The sequence below is a fragment of the Nicotiana tabacum genome, chromosome 3 (genome assembly GCF_000715075.1).
Source record: "Nicotiana tabacum cultivar K326 chromosome 3, ASM71507v2, whole genome shotgun sequence".
In the NCBI taxonomy this organism is placed as follows: Eukaryota; Viridiplantae; Streptophyta; class Magnoliopsida; order Solanales; family Solanaceae; genus Nicotiana; species Nicotiana tabacum.
The window spans coordinates 162,633,311-162,647,692 of NC_134082.1; the positions used below are offsets into that span (position 1 = coordinate 162,633,311).

Sequence of the window (14,382 nt, forward strand, 5' to 3'; positions counted from 1 at the left end):
AATTCAACTCATATCCTAAAATTTCAATTTATATCCTACAAGTTCAATTCACAAGAACAAAACCTAAAAACTAAAAGTTATATTCATATCTTACGAGTTTAAACATAAACTAAAAGTTCAAGTCATATCCTAAAGGTTCAATACATATGCTAAAGGTTCAATTTATTTCCTAAAAGTTCAACTCATATCCTAAAAGTTTCAATTCATATCCTAAATATTCAACTCATATCCTAAACTTTTCAATTTATATCCTACAAGTTCAATTCACAAGGACAAAACCTAAAAACTAAAAGATATATTCATATCCTACGAGTTTAAACATAAACTAAAAGTTCAAGTCATATCCTAAAGGTTCAATACATATGCTAAAGGTTCAATTTATTTCCTAAAAGTTCAACTCATATCCTAAAAGTTTCAATTCATATCCTAAAAATTCAACTCTTCCTAAAATTTCAATTTATATCCTACAAGTTCAATTCACAAGAACAAAACCTAAAAACTAAAAGTTATATTCATATCCTACGAGTTTAAACATAAACTAAAAGTTCAAGTCATATCCTAAAGGTTCAATACATATGCTAAAGGTTCAATTTATTTCCTAAAAGTTCAACTCATATCCTAAAAGTTTCAATTCATATCCTAAAAATTCAACTCATATCCTAAAATTTCAATTTATGTCCTACAAGTTCAATTCACAAGAACAAAACCTAAAAACTAAAAGTTATATTCATATCCTACGAGTTTAAACATATCCTAAAAGTTCAAGTCATATCCTAAAGGTTCAATACATATGCTAAAGGTTCAATTTATTTCCTAAAAGTTCAACTCATATCCTAAAAGTTTCAATTCATATCCTAAAAATTCAACTCATATACTAAAATTTCAATTTATATCCTACAAGTTCAATTCACAAGAACAAACCCTAAAAAATAAAAGTTATATTCATATCCTACGAGTTTAAACATAAACTAAAAGTTCAAGTCATATCCTAAAGGTTCAATACATATGCTAAAGGTTCAATTTATTTCCTAAAAGTTCAACTCATATCCTAAAAGTTTCAATTCATATCCTAAAAATTCAACTCATATCCTAAAATTTCAATTTATATCCTACAAGTTCAATTCACAAGAACAAAACCTAAAAATTAAAAGTTATATTCATATCTTACGAGTTTAAACATAAACTAAAAGTTCAAGTCATATCCTAAAGGTTCAATACATATGCTAAAGGTTCAATTTATTTCCTAAAAGTTCAACTTATATCGTAAAAGTTTCAATTCATATCCTAAAAATTCAACTCATATACTAAAATTTCAATTTATATCCTACAAGTTCAATTCACAAGAACAAACCCTAAAAAATAAAAGTTATATTCATATCCTACGAGTTTAAACATAAACTAAAAGTTCAAGTCATATCCTAAAGGTTCAATACATATGCTAAAGGTTCAATTTATTTCCTAAAAGTTCAACTCATATCCTAAAAGTTTCAATTCATATCCTAAAAATTCAACTCATATCCTAAAATTTCAATTTATATCCTACAAGTTCAATTCACAAGAACAAAACCTAAAAACTAAAAGTTATATTCATATCCTACGAGTTTAAACATAAACTAAAAGTTATGATTATATCCTAAAATTCAACCCATACCCTAAACCCTAGATTTCTATAAAATGTTAAATAAAGTTAAATACAATGTTAAATAAAATGTTAACATTTCTATAAACCCTAGATTTCTATAAAATGTTAAATAATGATAAATACAACCTAAACCCTAGGTTTCTATAAAATACAATGTTAAATAATCAATTGAAACACTAGTCATTTGAATCTAATTCATAGCTAATAAACAAAACATTATAAGCTTACACAAAAGATATAAATTGTAATTCTAACCTAGAATTTTTAGGAGGTGGAGAAGGAGAGAGACGCAGCAGAGGTGACGGCGACGGGGCGGCGGTAGCTGGGCGGTGGTCGTTGGTGGCGTGGGTGGGGCCTCTGGTGCTTGAAGTTGGAGGGGGGGGTTTGAGTGTGAGAGAAAAAAGAGAGATTTTGGGAAATTTTTAGAGAGAATGCGAGGGGCACCCAGTTTTGACAGTCTGGAATTAAAAATAGCGACCACAGTTGGTCGCAATTTTGGTAGGTAAATCAGTTTTGAATTTTTAAAAATAGCGACCAAAGTTGGTCGCTATTTCTAAAAAAAATTATATTACTCTTAATTCAATTTAAAATTATATATATATGTAGTATAAATTTAGGATTTTAATTCAATTTATATATATATATATATATATATATATGTATGTATATATATATATATATATATATATATGTATATGTATATATATATATATATGTATATGTATATATATAATACAATTTAAAATTATGTACATATGTAGTATAAATTTAGGATTTTAATTCTATTTAAGCTATATATATATATATATTCGATATAATATATATATGTATATATATATATATAATACAATTTAAAATTATGTACATATGTAGTATAAATTTAGGATTTTAATTCTATTTAAGCTATATATATATATATATTCGATATAATACTACCTAATACACTTATAGATACAGTATGACCTAATACACTTATACTCAGTGCATAGTATAGCGTAAGTATATATATTATATATATAAGCTATATTCGATATAATACTACCTAATACACTTATACTTAGTGCATAGTATAACGTAAGTATATATATATATTATATATATATATATAAGCTATATTCGATACAGTATTACCTAATACACTTATACTTAGTGCATAGTATAGCGTAAGTATATATATAAGCTATATTCGATACAGTATGACCTAATACACTTATACTCAGTGCATAGTATAGCGTAAGTATATATATATATATAAGCTATATTCGATATAATACTACCTAATACACTTATACTTAGTGCATAGTATAGCGTAAGTATATATATATATATATATATATATATATATATATATATATATATATATATATATATATATATATATTCGATACAGTATTACCTAATACACTTATACTTAGTGCATAGTATAGCGTAAGTATATATATTATATATATATATATAAGCTATATTCGATACAGTATTACCTAATACACTTATACTTAGTGCATAGTATAGCGTAAGTATATATATATATATATATAAGCTATATTCGATACAGTATTATCTAATACACTTATACTTAGTGCATAGTATAGCGTAAGTATGTATATATATATATATATATATATATATATATATATATATATATAAGCTATATTCGATACAATATTATCTAATACACTTATACTTAGTGCATAGTATAGCGTAAGTATATATGATATATATATATATATAAGCTATATTCGATACAGTATGACCTAATACACTTATACTCAGTGCATAGTATAGCGTAAGTATATATATTATATATATATAAGCTATATTCGATATAATATATATATATAAGCTATATTCGATACAGTATTATCTAATACACTTATACTTAGTGCATAGTATAGCGTAAGTATATATGATATATATATATATAAGCTATATTCGATACAGTATGACCTAATACACTTATACTCAGTGCATAGTATAGCGTAAGTATATATATTATATATATATAAGCTATATTCGATATAATACTACCTAATACACTTATACTTAGTGCATAGTATAGCGTAAGTATATATAGTATATATATAAGCGTAAGTATATTATATATATATATATATATATATATATATATATATATATAAGCTATATTCGATATAATATTACCTAATAGACTTATACTCAGTGCATAATATAGCGTAAGTATATATATATATAATATATATAAGTTATATTCGATATAATATTAGCTAATAGACTTATACTCAGTGCATAATATAGCGTAAGTATATATATATATTTACCTAACCTGTAAGTATATATTATATATATATAAGCTATATATATTTACCTAACCTGTCCAGGACGTACCTGCAGTCAATTAGCATAGTACTAGCACATACAGGTACTTTCAAGACTTCTTCAGGAAGTTTTTGTAAATCCCAAGACTACTTTTAAATAAAAGACAACACATTAATTTTGAAAAGAAAAGGCTACAGATTGAATACACACACACACACACACACACACACACACACACATATATATATATATATATATATATATATATATATATATATATATATATATATATATATATATATATATAGAGAGAGAGAGGCACGATTCGTAGTACTATTCATCCCTTGTATTACAAAAGTATTAACGACTTACATTTATATTATTTAGATAGTAAATACAAAAGTGATTTTTAATTTTGACCATTGTTGACCTGAATAGAGACCAACTTTGGTCGCCATTTATTCAAGAATTTAGTTTAGCGACCAAAGTTGGTCGCTATATTTAAATCAGATTTAATTATATTTCATATAATATTTAAATTAATAATATAATTATTAAAATTGTATAACTGGGTCCCATTTAAGCGACCAAAGTTGGACGGTATCTTCCTACCCTTTAAGTTGCGACCAACGTTGGTCGCAATTTTTATATTATATATATTTATATTTTATAATTTTTTTAAAATAATAATATAATTATTAAAATTTTGTAGGTGGGTCCCACTTTAGCGACCAACATTGGTCACTAATCTCAGTAAATGTTTGACCAAGAAAGTCTGACCAGTCCAGTCAACATTTTGACTAATATAGCGACCAAGTAACGACCAACCTTGATCGCTATTTTGTTTCTTTTATTTATTTTATTATTTTCGCTAGTTTAGCGACCAACTTTGGTCGCTTTTTCTCACAGACCAACTTTGGTCACTAAATTTTGGTCGGTTTTTTCCGAATTTCTAGTAGTGTGAATGGTTTACTTATTGAACATTTCTCTTGTCTGAATATTGATTGTCGAATTATGAACATTGGAACAAGCTTTTTGATGAATTAGGTAGGGTGTCGAACTAGAATGAAAAGAAATCTAGAAGAAAATAAGCAGGCAAGGAAAGAGATTGTGGCGCTTTAAAATTGCCATTTTAGACAATATAAATAATGGCTTAATGAATAATTCTGGCGGCTATTAACTGCCGCAATTTGCAAGAATGAACCGACATTCTATCACTTTTACAATTATGGCGGTTCATAGAAAACCGCCGCTTTGGCGAATGTAATTGTGGCGTAGTCGGAAACCGCTGTTAATATGCATAGTGGCAGTTCTAAACCGCCGCAATATATAGGTTTTTTTGTAGTATAGACATTGCTCCTGAATAAGCTTTTAAAGTTTGATGGTATGAAATTTTCATCATTATTTTGCCGCAACTATCTGATTTCGATATTTCAAACTTGAGATCACAAGAAAATACAAATAATTTTTCAGACAGTAAGAAAAATGATGAATTAGAAACTTTGAAAGGATGGCAAATACTAAGATTAGCAAAGCTAAAACCTGAAATTGGTTGGATATAGAACAAGAGTCAAATTAAATTCTTTCATAAACTCTAATTAATCAAATAATTAAGCTTGCCCAAACCTACAAACCAGACCAAAAAAGTGTCCAACAAGAGAGTCAAGAATGAAAAGGAGGAAAATAAAGAGCATAGTCTCTGTGGAGTTCGGAAGGAAGACGATCTGGGGGCAAGGGCCTTTGGAGTTGGTTTGGGCAAGAGTTGAGGGGGAAGGGGGAGAAAGGATTGGCGGGGAGGGGGAGAGGTTCCATAAATAATTTTAAAGTTTTGTTTCTTTTATTTTCCATGTGTCACAATTTGATTCGTTTTCCTTGCCATGTAGGAAGCGTTTGATAACACACACTTATATTGTTACAAAGACAAAGCAATTTGTGTTTAATAGAAATAAAGCTTTGTTCAGGAATCTAAATGAAAAAAATGGACAAGTTTAAGGGGTCACTTATGTATTCAACCTTGTTAGTCCATTTCATATAGAATGACATCTTCTTATATAAGGAAAGAATTTTAATTGAACTTCTAATTTTATCCTCAATAAGCAGCTTTTATAGCCATACAGACACTCTAATATGTTTAATACAATAAGTTTCAAAAGAAGTATAGTTATACTCCCTCTGTTCCAAAATATTTCACGCAAGACAATTTTAAATTTTTTGCTCCATAACTAAAAGAAAATACTTTTTATTTGGTTGAAAAAGAAAATATTCTTTCTACAATATGAAAAAAAGTACATATTTTGTTGAAATGAAAGAAAATACTTTTTCTACATCATGAAAAAAAATATTTATTTTGTTAAAATAAAATAAAATACTTTTTCTGCATCATTTTGTTGAAATGAAAAAAAAATATTTTTACATCATGAAAAGAAAGTACTATTTTTTAAAAGAAAGAAAATACTTTTTTTTTAAATTATGAAAAGAAAATATTCATTTTGTTAAAATAAAATAAAATATTTTTTCTGCATTATTTTGTTGAAATGAAAGAAAATATTTTTCTATATCATAAAAAGAAAGTACTTTAAAAAAAAATTACATCATGAAAAGAAAATATTCGTTTTGTTAAAATGAAAAAGAAAGTTATCTATCTACAACATGAAAAGAAAGTACTCTTAATAATATTTCTATTTAAGGTGGGGGGTTTGGTGGGGATGGGGGGGGTGTGGGGTGTGGAAAACTATACAAATTTGCTTCTACTTCTTAAACTATTTTTGGTATTCAAATATGCATCTAGAAAGAAAACAACAACAACTACTACAACAACCTAGTATAATCCCACTTAGTGGGGTCTGGGGAGGTAGTGTGTACGCAGACCTTACCCCTACCTGGGATAGAGATGTTGTTTCCAAATAGACCTTCCACATCCTTCCCTCCAAGAACTTCTCACCTTGCTCTTGGGGAGACTCAAACTCACAACCTCTTGATTGGAAGTGGAGGTTGCTTACCATCAGAGCAACCCATCTTGTCTATGTTTAGAAGGAAAAAAATATACTCACACAACTATAGTGAGAAGAAAAAGAACGCAAAACAATAGTAAACAATACTTTCAATGTTTAGAAGGAAAAAAAAATACTCTCACACAACTATAGTGAGAAGAAACTTACAAAAGAAGAGGAGTTGGAATATCTTTATAGCATTTTCAATTTAAAAATATTATGTATTTTGAGTGAGCAAAAGTTGGAAGATAATCCACTAGGCTAACCCATATTTTTTCCCACATTTTACCCATAAATACATATATTTCTATGGGTTGAAGCCCAAATTTTACCCAACTTCAGTAACACTCATCCAACCCACTAAAATATGGGTGGATTGGGCGGGTTGACAAAATATTAGGGGTGGCAAATGGGCGAGTTGGGCTGAACTTGGGCGGCTCAAAATGGGTTAGGTCAATAAATGAGTCATTGCTCAACCCAGGCAAAATGTACTTGGGCTAAGATGGACTGGGCCAAGATGAGCTAAACAATGGGTCATAATCCAACCCGCCCAACTTGACTCATGTTTTAAAATCATGCTCATCTTGCATAAAAAAGTCTTTTACCTTAAAATGTGTAAGTTAAAAAATATTTTGTGGGAGGAGGGAGGGGGTTGGGGTGGGTGGTGTGGTGCAGAAAAACGAAAAAAATAAAAAACAGAAAATGAAATACAAAAAAAAAATTAAGGGGATTTGTGTGTAGGGGGTAGGGGTAGGGTGGGGTGGTGTAAAAAAACAAAAAAAATAGAAAATTGAAAATACAAAAAAAAAAATAAGTAAAAAAATTTGAGGGGGTTAGCGCGGCGGGGAGGGGGGGGGGAGGGTAAGGATACAAAAAAAAAAGTAAGTAAAAAAAATTTGAGAGGGTTAGGAGCAGGGTGGGTGGGTAGTGCAAAAATAAATAAATAAACAAAAAATAGAAAATAGAAAAAAAAAAAAAGAATTTTTTTTGAGGGGGTTTGCGCGCGGTAGGGGGTAAGTGATACAGAAAAACAAAAAAAAATAGAAAATTTAAAAAAAAAAAAAAAAAAGTAAAATTGGGCAACTAAATAAATTTCTAGGTAAGTTGGGTTGAGATCGATTTGTTTTAAGTGAGTTTCATGGGTTGTATTTGGGTTGCTTAATGGGTCAGAATGAGTTATAAAAAATAATTGATTAACTTGGATTCAGCCCAAATAGGCCCATGAGCTAAAATGTTTGTTGCTCAATCCATAAATTTCTGGACGGGTTGGACGGATTGAATGAGTTTGAACTCAAATTGCACCCCTACAAAATATGAGCTCATTTTACCGGCACTATAAGTAGTCAAACTTGAAAACAGATCCAAAGGCTCTTATTTTATCCTTTTGCCGGTGCACCCTCGTACATTAATTACTTTCTGAAATTGGAAAAATATATTAAGTATGGGATTGGTAATGGTAGCTAATCAGATTTGATTTTGTAGCCGATAGCAATACATAGAACCTAAACCTGTTGTCAACCAAGTGAACATCAATTTTCAGCCTATGTGGCCCTCTATTTTTTAATTTCTTCTTTGAATTAGCCTCCTCTATTCATTCTCTTCTGATGATCTCCTTTCTGATATCCTCTTCTTAGCCTTTGTTGCATGCAAAATTTCATCACAATAGTTGAAACAAGAAAAAAAAAAAAAAAAACAGTCCGGTACACTAAGTTTCCACTATGTGCAAGGTCCCAGGAAGGGCCGGACCATAAAGGTCTATTGTATACAGTCTTATCCTGCATTTCTGCAAGAGACTATTTCCGCGGCTCGATTCGTGACTTCTTGATCAAATGGCAACAACTTTACCCGTCGCCAAGGCTCCCCTTTAATAAGTAGTTAAAAAATAAGGATGAAAATGAAATTTAGGAGAAACAAGGAAAAGGGCACCTGCTTTTGCCAATCAATGAAACCTAATATGAAGGAAAGAGTAGTTGCTTGTATTGCAGAACCAACCAAAAAAGGCCCTTTGCTCTCAAATGTATAAGAAAACATAATATGGCATAAACTGGGATTCCAACCAAATAGAATGCTCCAAGATTCACATATGCCCCAATAATCTGCCATCCACTTCCCCTTGCTATTCCTGTTTATTTCCAACATAGCCAAAAAAATCACACCATTAACAGTAATATTTCATTGTTAGAATACTTTTTTCCAACTTCAAATAAATATTGTCCAAACGCCTATTTAACGATCATCGAAAGATATATTGGCCTGTTAGAAGACTTGCCAGAGATGACTGCTTGTAAGCTATCTGTGATGATAGACAGACACAGAAAAGGAGTAATTGCAGCAACATAATCCACCACTTGCAGATCATTGCTATAGGCTTTACCCAGAACTCCGCGGCACAAGAATACTACTGTGCCCACCACTACTGTCTCTGCAACTGCAAGAAACATTGCAACTCTAACTGCCACTAGAGCCTTCGGAGGATTCCCGGATCCCAATTCATTCGACACCCTCGTGCTATAGCCAGAAATTTTTGTTACAAAGATATGGCATTGATGCACATATGTGATGTTTTAAAGTTTTACCAAAGGCATGAATATTGAACTGACCTCGCGCCAGCTCCCAATCCAAATGGTATAGAAAAATGCAATGCTGAGATCGTTAAGCTGATTGCAGAAAATATGAGGGATGAGTACTATTATAAACTAGGAATCTATCATAATAGAGGTTATAATGAAATGGTGCACACGTACCATATTGATAGTACTGAAGTTTCAAGTTTTGGATTTGGTAAAAGGCCAGATAGCAAAATAAGCACCTCAAGTGACCACCATTTGAGGCTATGATAATTGCCATTGCCACAACAACAGTTAAAAGTAATCAACAAATGTGATAAAGACTACTTAAGATTCTTCCATAGCAAAAGCAGTACTATTACTTACCAAACCATTAAAGCAGATGGAGTTGCATAGCAGAAGAATTTCCCAATAGCAAGGAAAGCATCTTTATTCAGAGCGAGTTCGAGTCCTCTCACAAGAGCTCGATCGTTTGATGTAAGACACAAGCAATGCTACAAAAGTCCAGATAGAAAAACTAAAGGCTATAGCTGCACCTGATTTTCCTACTCCCAACTTAAATATGAAAAGATAGCACAGAGATATGTGGAGACATAAAACCACAAAGGCACTGAGGAGCATTGGGAGAATCAAACTCTGAATCTGCAAATATCTGAATATGGGCCTAAGAATTGCACCACCAAAGAGTGCAGGGATAAGCCACATAGAGCACTTTGAAGCTTCAACTGAAATTACAGGGTCTTGTCCCATTAAAATAAGCAGCTTGTCCATGAAAAGCCACATGATACTGATTGGTAGGCACACAAGAAGTAAAGATATTACTGCACTGTAAGTATAAGTACCGACTTTTTGCCATTCTTGTGCTCCGTAAGCTTGCCCACACAGAGTCTCCAAGCCTCCAACCAACCCTGACTAACATATTTGCAGATTCAACCCCTCAAACAGCATAAGAATTTACTACAACATTTCATGAGTCATGACCAATAAATTACTATTAATTTACATTGAGGATAAAATGGTAGAAGATCGTTTGAGAAGGTTCGGTCATATTCCATGTCAACCGCCAAAAGAATCCATCAATAGGTGTGAAACTACAGTGAGTAGGGTTGTTCATCAATTGGTACGGTACGTTATTTAGTTATTTAGTTTGGTATTTTCGGTATTCAATTTCTTAAAATGGTATACCAATAATATACCTAATCAAATATGGTATGGTTCGTGTTTTCTCCTTTCAATTTCATTTTATTCGGTATAGTAACTTTGCTTTGTTCGGCTTGAATATTAACTAATGCATAGAGCCGTAGACTGTAATATTTTCATAATTAAAATACTCACAAATACAAAAACGTTCTACGTTCACCTGACTATTGACAAAATCTTCGTCCAACACTAGCAAGTGTCAACACATAGAGAGCAAAAAGATACATAACGATTAAATTTTGATCATTAGAAATGTCTTATTATTTGCTTAGATTTAATTGTTGAACTTAGAGAATACAACAAGGAAGGTCAACCTCAACATGAATGTCAACGAAGAGCATTGTGTAATTGAGTATGTTATAATCAATAATATGTATATTGTGTAACTTAATATATATTTCGGTACGGTATTTCGGTATTGTTTTTTGAAGGCAGAGTAGTCTAAATGACATTTATACTTGTGCCAATTTGTCATGCCGGTCCTCAAACTTATCATTTTGCCAATTGAACACTTACACTCGTTCAAATCGTGTATAATAAACGCTTATGCCAAAAAGCTACCGGCGCGTGTAATACAATCTCTTACACGTCGGACGCCTGTGCCACATAGAAAAATAAACTATTGAAAAATAGGACTGGCCACCCAAGCCTAATATTTTCTGTCATTTTACATTTTATCGATTATTCCACCTCAAAACAACCTCTCTCTTTATCTGACCACCGTGAACCATTCCTTAACCACCAGCAAAGATAGTCCTTTCAAAATCCCACCCATCAAAGATCGTCCTTTCATTCCCAACAAAGATCGTCCTTTCATTGACATTTAATGCCCCTGATAAGGTGAAATATCCATCCATGGAGCTAGCTTACGCTGCTGGTCGCACTGGAGGGACCATGACTGGAGTTCTAAGTGCAGCAAACAAAAAGGCAGTGGAATTTTTTATTAGTGAGAGGGTTTTAATTAAACAGAACAGTGTCGTCAGAATCAAAATAGATTTGTTCGTCAACCTAAAGAGTCAGTCGGAATCGGTGACGCTACTACCACAGGTAGGACACTAGAGCAGCGTCATAGGAGGAACGAAACTTGCCGGAACCCTAATCAATTGGGTTTTGATTAAACAAAAAAAAAGAAATAAGAAATGTAAAAGATTCTTTTGTTAAAGAAATAGAGAAAATTAGTATATTTCTACCTGATTTTGTGATTTTGAAGGCCATCCATTATTTTACAGTAGTGTGGAGGGGAAAAGATGGAGGGGGAAGAGGGATTGGGGGCGAGGAGAAAGGTAAGAGAAACTGAGAAAGAAAAGAAAATTGGGAGGGGGAGGGTGGTAATTTCGATTAACGTATTAACTTTATTTTTTTATTTTAATTTATTTTAATCAAAATCACTAGTATCACTCTCTTTACATGCATGTGTTGCACATAATTTGTCCACCTCAGCTATGTCAATGCCACATAAGCTCGATTAGTGGTTAGAGGAATTTAGAAAATTAGTTTTGAACGAGTGTAAGTATTTAATTTGCAAAATGATAAGTTTGAGAACCGGCATGATAAAGTGTCACAAGTATAAGTGTCTTTTAGGCTATTTCGCCTTTTTAAAAATATCAAATACAATACCTAATACCAATTTATTTAAAAACTTAAACCAATTATCAATATTTTCAAATTCAGTATGTTAATTCGGTATTTACCATATTATACGCAGCCCTAACCGCGAGTGAAGATGCTAAAGGAATAAGCTAGATCTTAAATCACATGGATGAAAGTTGTCTTAGGAGATCTACAATTTCTTGGGGATACATGCAAATTTAGCAAAAAATATAGCACAATGAAAGAAAAAGATATATATATAGGTGATACCAATTAGTTAGGAATATCTCTTACTCATATAAGTACATTTACTTTAAGTCTTATGTTTTCGGGAGTCTCTAATCCTGTATGATATTCAGTAAAACCCTAAGTTACTCGGGATTGAGACTTAGTTGTTATTGTTCTTGTATCATGACCAATTAGGAAGTTAAGGAGATTACTGATTTGATGACCATGTGTTAGGTTGAAATCGAAAATTAGTAAATGACATTGATTAGGTACGTTCATGAAACTGGACAAATAGTCCAGAAATCAGTTTGATAAATCAAGAAACAGAACAGCAAACTGTAACTGGTGAGCCAAGAGATTTGACAATCACAATGAAAGAGGACTTACAAGAAGAGAGAAACCGGTAACATTGGTTATAGAAGTAGCAATAGCAACGCTTGACAGGGAAATGATCTGGTCAAGTTGTCCCACCATCATCACCGATACAACTTGCAACAGATACTGCAATACAGAAACTGCCACCATTGGTGCTGCTATACGAGTCAACTTCTTCAGTTCTTCATAATAAGTATCCCATTCCCTTGTTATTATCCATCTGTAGTTGTTCTCTCCATTTTCCAGTAACTGTTCTTCCATGGATTCAGCCTTGTTTAAATTTATAAAAATTAGCTGCAGATATATGCTGCAGCTGTGATTTCAATTGGACTGTAAATACCAACTTATAAGTTCATCGTATTAGGTGCTTCCATGTCTTCTATCCATAGACCATTTCATTTGCTTAAAATTTGATTGTACACATAACTATATAGTAATAGTTTAATGTATTAGTTAAACAATCAATTAGTGCTCCAGAAGCATGGAATTATTTAATCCAAGTCTGCTATTTGATGACTCAACCGTGCTTAAAAAACCTTTTTGTGTTAACAGAAACTTTTCAAGTCGTTAGTAGTTTAAGAAGATCCTTAAATCACGTCCCTAGATTTTCAATGTTTAATGGTACACTAAGTGTTTGGCACAACATAGGAAAGAAATAACAGGATCGCACTTTATGAAAAGATTTACTCACAGCCAAACCAATAATACGTTTTATGTTTCTTTAAATGAACGGCTATCACTTACCCATCTTTAATTAATATGCATGCATTTCCTAAACCCAGCAAAAATATATTTGGAGAACACTGCAACGTGGGTGTGTGATCATCATGATTTACCCTGACTCGGTCTTCTTGTTTTTGTTTTTCTTTTTTCTCTTTTTAAAATGGAGGGATTTGCAACCTCCTATCGGTAGTCCTACTTTGGGGTTAAAGTGTCCAAACCCCTTTAGCAGCTAACCGAAATTAAATTACTTAAAATATCCTTCTAAATAAACTAATTTTCCTACTCATAAAGGGAAAAAAAAAACTAACGTTGATTCACTTATTCTCAACAAGAGAAACCGACACGACTGTGCACATCTGATTTTGACATTGAATCGACGTATCCCTTCGGCAGCACTTATACTGAGGACTTATCCTAACATCAGGGAGGGACGGTCTCACTAATTTTGTTGTCTAAAGTCAAACTTTATGAGGGACCTAATTTTTTTTAAAAATTATTATTTATTTGAAGTCTTTTTTTTAATAGCTTCTCTTAGATACAAAGTTTTTAATAATTTTCTTATAATCAATAACTCTTAATAAGTATTTCTCAGTTAATAATATAGCTATTCCATTTAATTTTTCTTGTGACATTGTTGATCTTAGGTATGATTTTATCTATTTTAATTTTGAAAACTTCTTTGCGCTGAAACAACTGTAACATGAATTATTAACATTATTCCATAAGCAATTTAGGCATTTGAAAAAGAATTATATCTTTTATTTGATTAAGT

At 31.4% G+C, this 14,382-nt stretch overlaps 1 pseudogene; it reads right to left on the bottom strand.

Annotated features, from left to right (window-relative positions):
* Window positions 1-8,799: 8,799 nt before the first annotated feature.
* LOC107831256 (protein DETOXIFICATION 2-like) lies at window positions 8,800-13,148 on the bottom strand (annotated as a pseudogene).
* Between the last annotated feature and the right edge of the window lie 1,234 nt (window positions 13,149-14,382).